This window comes from Asparagus officinalis, chromosome 4 (genome assembly GCF_001876935.1).
Source record: "Asparagus officinalis chromosome 4, Aspof.V1, whole genome shotgun sequence".
NCBI lineage: Eukaryota > Viridiplantae > Streptophyta > Magnoliopsida > Asparagales > Asparagaceae > Asparagus > Asparagus officinalis.
The window spans coordinates 44,380,716-44,389,024 of record NC_033797.1 but is presented as its reverse complement, the minus strand read 5'-3'; positions in this window follow the sequence as shown (position 1 = coordinate 44,389,024).

The following is an 8,309-nucleotide window of genomic DNA, read 5'->3' as shown; positions in this document are numbered from 1 at the left end:
ACAAGGACTTGAAGAGACACTTTTGGGTGAGCAACATGCGTAGGATATTATCGAGTATATGGCTAAGTGTTTTAAGTGCTAACAAGTGAAGGCAGAATACCAGAGACCAGCAGGAACCCTACAGCCTTTACCCATTCCGGAGTAAAAATGGGCAAATATTTCCATGAACTTTATTGTAGGATTGCCAAGATTGAAGAAGGGGAACGATTCAGCTTGGATGATAGTTGATCGGTTGACGAAGTCAGCATATTTTATACCAGTAAAGACAACCTATACCGCGGAGACTTACGTGAGAATATTCATCCAGGAGATCGTGAGATTGCATAGAGTCCTAGAGATGATAGTATCAGACCGAGTCTTAGTTTTTACTTCTCATTTTAGGAGGAGTTTCCAGAATTTCTTTAGTAGTACATTGTCATACTCCAGTGTTTTCCACCTGCATACAGATGTAAAAACGGAAAGAGTAAACCAGGTATTGAAGGACATGTTGCGGGCATGTGTCATAGACTTTCAGGGTAGTTGGGAGGACCACATACCATTAATTAAATTTGCTTATAATAATAGTTATCAAGCAACTATTAGGATGGCACCCTATGAAGCATTGTACGGGAGGCCTTGCAGATCGCCTATTTGTTAGGCAGAACCAGAGGACAACCAATTACTTGGACCAGAGCTTGTGAGACAGACTACAAAAAAGATAGCAGTGATTCGGGAGTGCATCCTTGTAGCGTAGAGTCGCCAAAAGAATTATGCAGACCAGAAGCGACAACCATTAGAGTTCTAGGTTGGGGACTATGTATTATTGAAAGTATCACCTATGAAGGGAGTTCAGCGATTTGGAAGATGAGAAAAGCTAGCCCTGAGGTATATTAGTCTATTCAGGATCGTTGAGTGCATTAAAGCCGTTTCGTATCGGCTAGACCTTCCATTATCGATGTTAAGTATAGACGATGTTTTTCATGTTTTGATGCTTAAGAAGCATTTACATGATGAGGAGCAGCAGCGGGTATTAGACGCACCAGAGATTGAGCTTCATGATGATTTGACTATGATAGAGATTCATGTTTGTATTCTTGCCAAGGAGGTCAAGAAGCTTAGAAACAAAATGATACCTTTGGTCAAAGTTCAATGGAATCGGAAGGGAGCTGAAGAGGCTTGTTAGGAGCGTAAGGAGGATATCAGTCGCGACTACCCGCACCTGTTTGAGCAGGTAAGTTGACCGATTTTGATTTGATTAATGCTTATGATTATCTATATAGTCATATTTATATTTAATGTTAGAATAGGGGTATTGACACTTAGCTCCTAATCATTCGAAATATATGGTATATATATGAGGGGTTCCTTGTTTGGATTTTTCATCTGACGTACTAGTTCTGCTTAGTTAGGAGTTAAGTGGCAACACTCGTATTCTAGATAGTTAAATATAGATGTTGCTATGTTTCATATTTGGAGATTAATGGTATGAGATGTGTATGTGAGAGTTTTCTTGTCTGGATTATCCCCTCAACGTGCTTTTCTTGTATTATTAATCTCTAAGATACGATTACGGAATTTCAGGGACGAAATTCTTTTAAGGGGGGAAGAATATAAAACCCCGTAAATTTTAAGTATATTGTGATATATAATAATAAATATGTTATAATATGATAAATAACATATTTTGATATTTGAGTATGCTAGGGATTGATTTAAGATCAATCCAATGTATATATATATATGAGCATAGAAGAGATACATGCACGAAAGCATGCAAAAATCTGTATTTGTGCTGTTAGTAGTCGACTATACTGTTAGTAGTCGACTAGTAAGACCATTAGTCGACTAATAGTAGTATTAGTCGACTAGTTGGGCTGTTTCTAGTTTTCTTATGGGTTTCGGGTCAGATTTGTTTTGTTTCGAACCCAGTTGTATATATGCATACATATACTTGTTTTAAAGCTCTTTTTACCCACTTTCACGTTAGATTAACCCAACCACCTTCCTCTTCAAACCCTAACCCTAAAGTGTAAGTTTTGGGAGAGATCTCGAGGCGTTTGTCGAGAGTAAGGCGAGGCTTTGCGGTTTATGACGAAGAAAGGATCTTGCACGCGTGTTCAGGAGTTCAACACAATATTTGAGGCACGAACATCTTCATCCAAACCTATTCCTATAATTAGTTAAAATTAGATTTTTTTTTATGATAAATCTTAACCCTATGCTAAATCTGAAGTTAAATCTTTGTTGTTGATGATAGAAACATGATCATAATCATTAGGGTTGATGTTACTTTCATTTTTAACTTGTTAATTATGTTTAACTCATGAATAAACCCTAATTAATTAGTTGTTTAATTGAGTTTTTTTTGTAAGCTAATCATGCTAAAACCCTAGGTTTGTGATACATAAGTCATATAAACATGTATAAACGAAGTTTTACTTCTGTTCATGAGTAGTTTTCACCAAGTGTTGATAATTACGTTGTTTAATTAAGAGCTAATTGAGGAAATTGATTAATTAGGATGTTAATCCCTAATTAGAACAAGTTAATAGATTTGCTTCATGTTCAGGATGATTTCTGTTGAATATTACATGTTTTCATTTGTACTAAATCTCATGATAAGTATATGATGAATGATAAGCTCTGTTCGTGCATGAAGAATGCATGTTTTGACAGAGTAGTCGGCTACAAAGTTTAGTAGTCGGCTACTCATGTTCAGTTTGGATTTCTAGAAACTGAAATATTACAGAGTAGTCGACTAATGTGCTTAGTAGTCGACTACTAATCCTGATACATGCCTCACAGAGTTTGGATGGACTCGATGTAGTCGATTACTAAGCTTAGTAGTTGACTACTAAGACTTTTCCCGAACATTGTGTTGCATTATTTTGAGATACGATCGTAGGGTTCGAGTCACACGATAGTACACATATAGACATAAATATACATGAATAGTGTCATAGTACACACATGACTATCCCAAAGGGGATTTTGACAAGTGTTGAGCTGATTACACTTGAGTTAGAGATCGTTTATATACATGTTGGATATCGTTCATGAGTACTATATGAGATAGTGCGTCGATATACCAGACATACATAGTTTATACCCGAGATGGATATTGTTGATGAGCTTAGTTTAGTACTACGTATGGTGGTGCATCGATATTCTATTTATACAGGCCATTGAGTCGGGTTTGGATGCTTTGTCTAGCAGTCCGTCCGCACGGGGGTGCGATGAGGCTTGTGAGCCTTCTCTTAGGATACCTATATGGTAGGCCGTCCCACACGCATATTATGCACTAAGATCGCAATGAGACTAATGAGCAGTATACACTATTAGGATACCTATAGGGTAATCCGTTACGCATGATAATGCGATGAATTAGAAACTTTGCGAAGAGTTGTAATATGATAATTATGTGATAGCCTGAGTTTGGTGGATGCTAAAAGTGAATTCGACTCATTGTTGAGATATTTGATGACTAAGATATCTTATTGTGCGAGTACACGAGATACATATACTGATGGTTATTTTGATATTTTATCTTTCAAGTTATGTTTCCTTTCATTCTTAGTTCGGGATTAATATTTAGTTATCTACAATTTAAGACATATGATATATACTTGAGGGTTTCCTTGTTTGGATTATTTCGCTCGATGTATTACGTCTCGTGTTGTAGATTTCTAAGTATTAATACCATTAGATATAGAGGAAATAATCTAGGTAGATTATGCTTAATAGATAGAGCATTCACTTCATCTAGTAGACCTTTCCCTAGGGACGGATGAAGGTGATGTTGTTGTAGCACTCTGACGCTCTTATTGTTGTTCTTTTTTTTCTTTTCTTTTTAGGCAACTCAGAGTTCTGGAGAGCCGCAGGATGACAGAGTTATTACATAGTCACCGTCGGATGATTTATTAGTAGAGACTCCACTATAGACTTATTTTCACTATTCAGACATTAGAGTTTTGTACTCATATTGTAAAAGCAGTTTGCCTTAGTTTATTATCAGTTGACTCTTCTTGAGATACTTTTTATTTATTTTTGGATATTAGATGTATTTCAGATTGTTCACTTGAGACATGATTTTATTTATGAGATATATCTTTCTACATCGTGTCTATAGTACTTATTTCCCTTATTTTGCATGTTCTCTGCACTTATATTTGATTCCACTAGAGCATATTACTGTGATTGGTGAAACGTGTTATTGCATGGTGTGGGTGCATGACAGGTTTGACATCTCTGGTTCACCTTGGACTGGAGCCATGTGTGAAAACAGGGGTGTCACAAGTTAAAACTTAGAGATTAGGAAAATTAGAAATTAGGCAAACAAAATGAATGACAAAACACAATATTACAGATTGATTATTTGAAACAGAAACAATATAATTAGACTATTGTTCTACATTGTTAAAAAACACTGCAAATAATAATAAAAGAATACCAAAATATGTTACAAACACAGGCCTGAGAAAGGGGTAATCGTGTGATCACTGCCCTAGAACAATAGTCTCCGCCTTCGCAGAGGCGGTTCGACGCGACCACGCTTAGCGGTAAGAACCCCCCGAGAAGGCCGCCACCAAAGTTTACTACGAACTTTAGTCTCTTACTCAATGGATGTAATGCCCGACAAATTAAAACCAGAAATCAAAATCTTGTAGAAAATTATGAGAGAATAGAAATTGCTCACTTTTTTCATGTTCTTCAGACTTCCCTGAGATCCTTTTTAATACCCTTGCGAATTTTTCCGTTGAGTGATCGTCGCCACCATATTGGGAAGAATCTTCCGCTCGGAGGAAAAAAAGGTGAGAGCAGAGGAATAAGATATCAAGAAGGGGAAAGCATTACATAGAGAAGAGGATAAGGAAAGAAATAAATATTATGCAAATGTACCCCTTAAAATATCATATTTGCATAAGAATTAAGTAAAAGAACTCAATCTTTTAATTAATACCAACAATAACATCATGATTAATAGGGCCAGTTAATTGAGAATCCGCAGCTATCAGTCTATCACTCATAGCCTACATGTAATATCAAGCATGTAAGTTAATTCCTCTCTCAACTATAGGATGATTCTCTCCAAATTAAAGAAACTCTAGGGAAATTCACTTAGATATGAAAACTCAGAGACTTTCCTTCGATATTCAATATGAACTAAGATTAGTAAATTGAAAGGGGGGAAAACTCAACATGAGCGTACGTGTGATATAATTTAATAAGCATATAAAATAAGTGAAGAACTTCGATATCGCCTCCAAATCCTTGTGCATTATCCTTGATCAGTCATCATTTATATCTTTTTTCAGGTAACTTTTAGTTATTAATGGTTTTAATGGTGTCCAATCTCCCATACGTGGGAATCAACATATATCATCAAATTGTGATATGACGAGGTCGCATTTTGCCCAGTTGGGACTTTTAATTTTCTCATCCTCGCAATCTATCGCATCCATGGATCAATTATTAAGAAAGAAGTAAAAGCAACCAAAAAGAGACGATGGATGAGAGAGAGAGAGAGAGAAGAGAGAGAGAGAGAGAGAGAAGCTCACCCATGCATTTCTCGTGGTGATGCCCAAAAAAGAAGACAAGGCACTGGAATTGTGGCAGGTGGCCTTGCTCTTGTCGGAAGAAACTTGCATTATTAAATATATATACATGGTGTAATTGCATTCTATATCTTCTAAACTATTTCATACTACTTACACATTTTGAACTCCAGATAATTTTACTTTCAAAATTAAGGTCAAAATTTTTATACGGAAATCATCTAATGATGAAATTAATCATACGCAAAGTTGTTCAGTTAGGCTATTACGTACTAATATATAGTACTCCTACTTGCAAATACTATCGGCCCAAAATTAAAACTAAGATTCGAAAATTGAAAATCCAAATCGTTGGATGTAATCACTACCTATGAACTACTCCGAAATAAATCTTCAAAGTTAAAGATCCTAATTAATATGTTTTGAATCACGTAGGGCAAAAGAAACATACTTAATTTATGAATATTCTGAAACATTAACTTTGACCATATTTAATACAGGTGCAAAATTTGTTAAATTTGTTTGGAATTTTATTTTAGATAGTTCGTGGGTAATGGATTGCATCGAATATTTATATTTTCAATTTTGACAACCAAAATTTTATAACAGTACTATAAATAGCTCCAACGCTTAAACCGCCAGTTATTTGATGGCTACGCTGGATACAGCTCTGAGTATGGTTGGAAATGTGGCATAAGCTAGCGTCAGAAGCTAGCGGTCATGAACAAGCAGCTACTTGTGGATGGACGACTTATAATTAATTATTTTATGGAGCCTGGCTCATGAGTGGTTGTGCATGTTCTAGTCGTGAACTTTTAGGCTGAAAGAGTAGTGCGGTTCAATTTTTTTCTGTATTAATTTGCATTTGAAAAAAATTAGGATGAGGCTTGGACTACACTCCACCAAGAAAAAGCTTACAAACCTGGGATATATGCACGTCGGTATTATAAATGGGGTCCAACTTAGATAGATTAGAGTAGGTATTGTTTGTTTTCTAAACGTGTATCCAACTTAAATGGTTATAAGTCTTTTAATGCATACTGTTCAACAAATTAAAATTATCTGTAGCTGTTCATTTTGTGTATGTCCTACGTAAGTCCACTAAAAAGCAGAGGTATTATTTAATCACTTCAAGCGATAACGTTACTCGCAGTACTCTAGGAGATGTTTAGTGCCAAAAGAATGTGTTCGAATTTCAAGGAGAATAAGGAAAGCAAAGGAGTAGATATAAAGCAATACTATACTGTTTTGGTATTCTCATGGTGCGTATTTTTGCTAAAAATAAAATACCGTGCAATAAATCATGGTATGTTTAGTGGTCGACAACACCAAAAACCAAAAACCAAAAACGCCATACTTATTTTAAAACATTAAAAAGATGTTTTGAGTTTTTGTCTTTTAAGCTTAAAGAGTGTCAATATAATATTTAATATAAATATATTTGTTATATAATATAATATAATAAAAAATATTTATTATATTATATAATTTAATATGTTATATATTATAATTGTTGTGGTTATTAATATGTGAGTATATTCCCACGTTGGATAGGTTAAGAAAGAATTATGAGTTTAAAATAGGAGTTGGGGCGAATACTTAATAGCTATAACTTTTTGGTTAAATTTGGTTCCTAGCTTTTATGTGAGGCTCATCAACTCTAAATTGGCCCTGATTTCTCCCCCACAAATGGTATCAGAGCTACTCAATTCCTCTCATAACAAATGGTATCAGAGCTAAGGTCATGGTCTAATTAATTTAAAAAAGAAAGATTAAGTCCAATGTAAAGCCTGAAAGGTGTCGAGAGAACCAAAGGATGGCCTATGAGTGTGATATAACCTGGTTAGCCGCCATGAGTAAAGTGATAGAAGATTCTACGGATGTTTGATAGGCCACGTGTTGAACGCATGATCCATTTAGCCCATGAGTAAAGTGCTGCAAGAGTTAATAAATTGGTTTACCATTAGTGAGATGGTGCAAGTTAGTGACTTCTATGGAAGATTAAAATGTAGTTGAAAATTGATGAACTATACTCACAAGTTTAGGAGTTGTTAAGGTTATTATGTCATCATAGTCCTTCATTGGATAGGTTAAGAAAGAGTTAGTGAATTGGTTACCCCAAAGTTATTGAGGTCATTAATATATAAGTATAGTTCCACATTGGATAGGTTAAGAAAGAGTTATGAATTTAATATAGGAGTGTAGGCTGTCTAAAAATCGCAATGAATAGCTGACCCCTATCAAACTCCGACGACGGAAATCACAATCAGACGAATTCCCAATCACTGCATCCGCAATTCCATAATCGCCACAAACACGACCTCATTTCTGAGATGATTGATCTTGATGGCTGCGACAACAGCACGACTAATATTATATTAGCAATTATTGGAGATGCTGATGAGCAGTGTAATGATTTTAGAAATGAAAGGTTGGACTTAGTTGGTGAGTTGCTTGGTAGAGAGCTGTGGGCAAATATTCATTTTCAAAACACTATGGATGTTGATTCCCGTCAAGCTCTCACAATGAAAGCTACAATCAAATAGCTTTCGGGTCGACAATCGGAAGCGGCAAATAGAGGACTTTTCACATAGATCGAGAAGAGTTACAATTCAACGACACTTCCGACAACTGATGAAAACTCTATTCAGCAGTATTCACAATCTACGGTGAAAGTTACAATCTGACGACTTTCATACCCTACAACAGCTAAAGCCAGGATTACTGAACAACGGTCCTCGCAACGCTTCACAGAAGAAGTTACAAGTCAAAAAG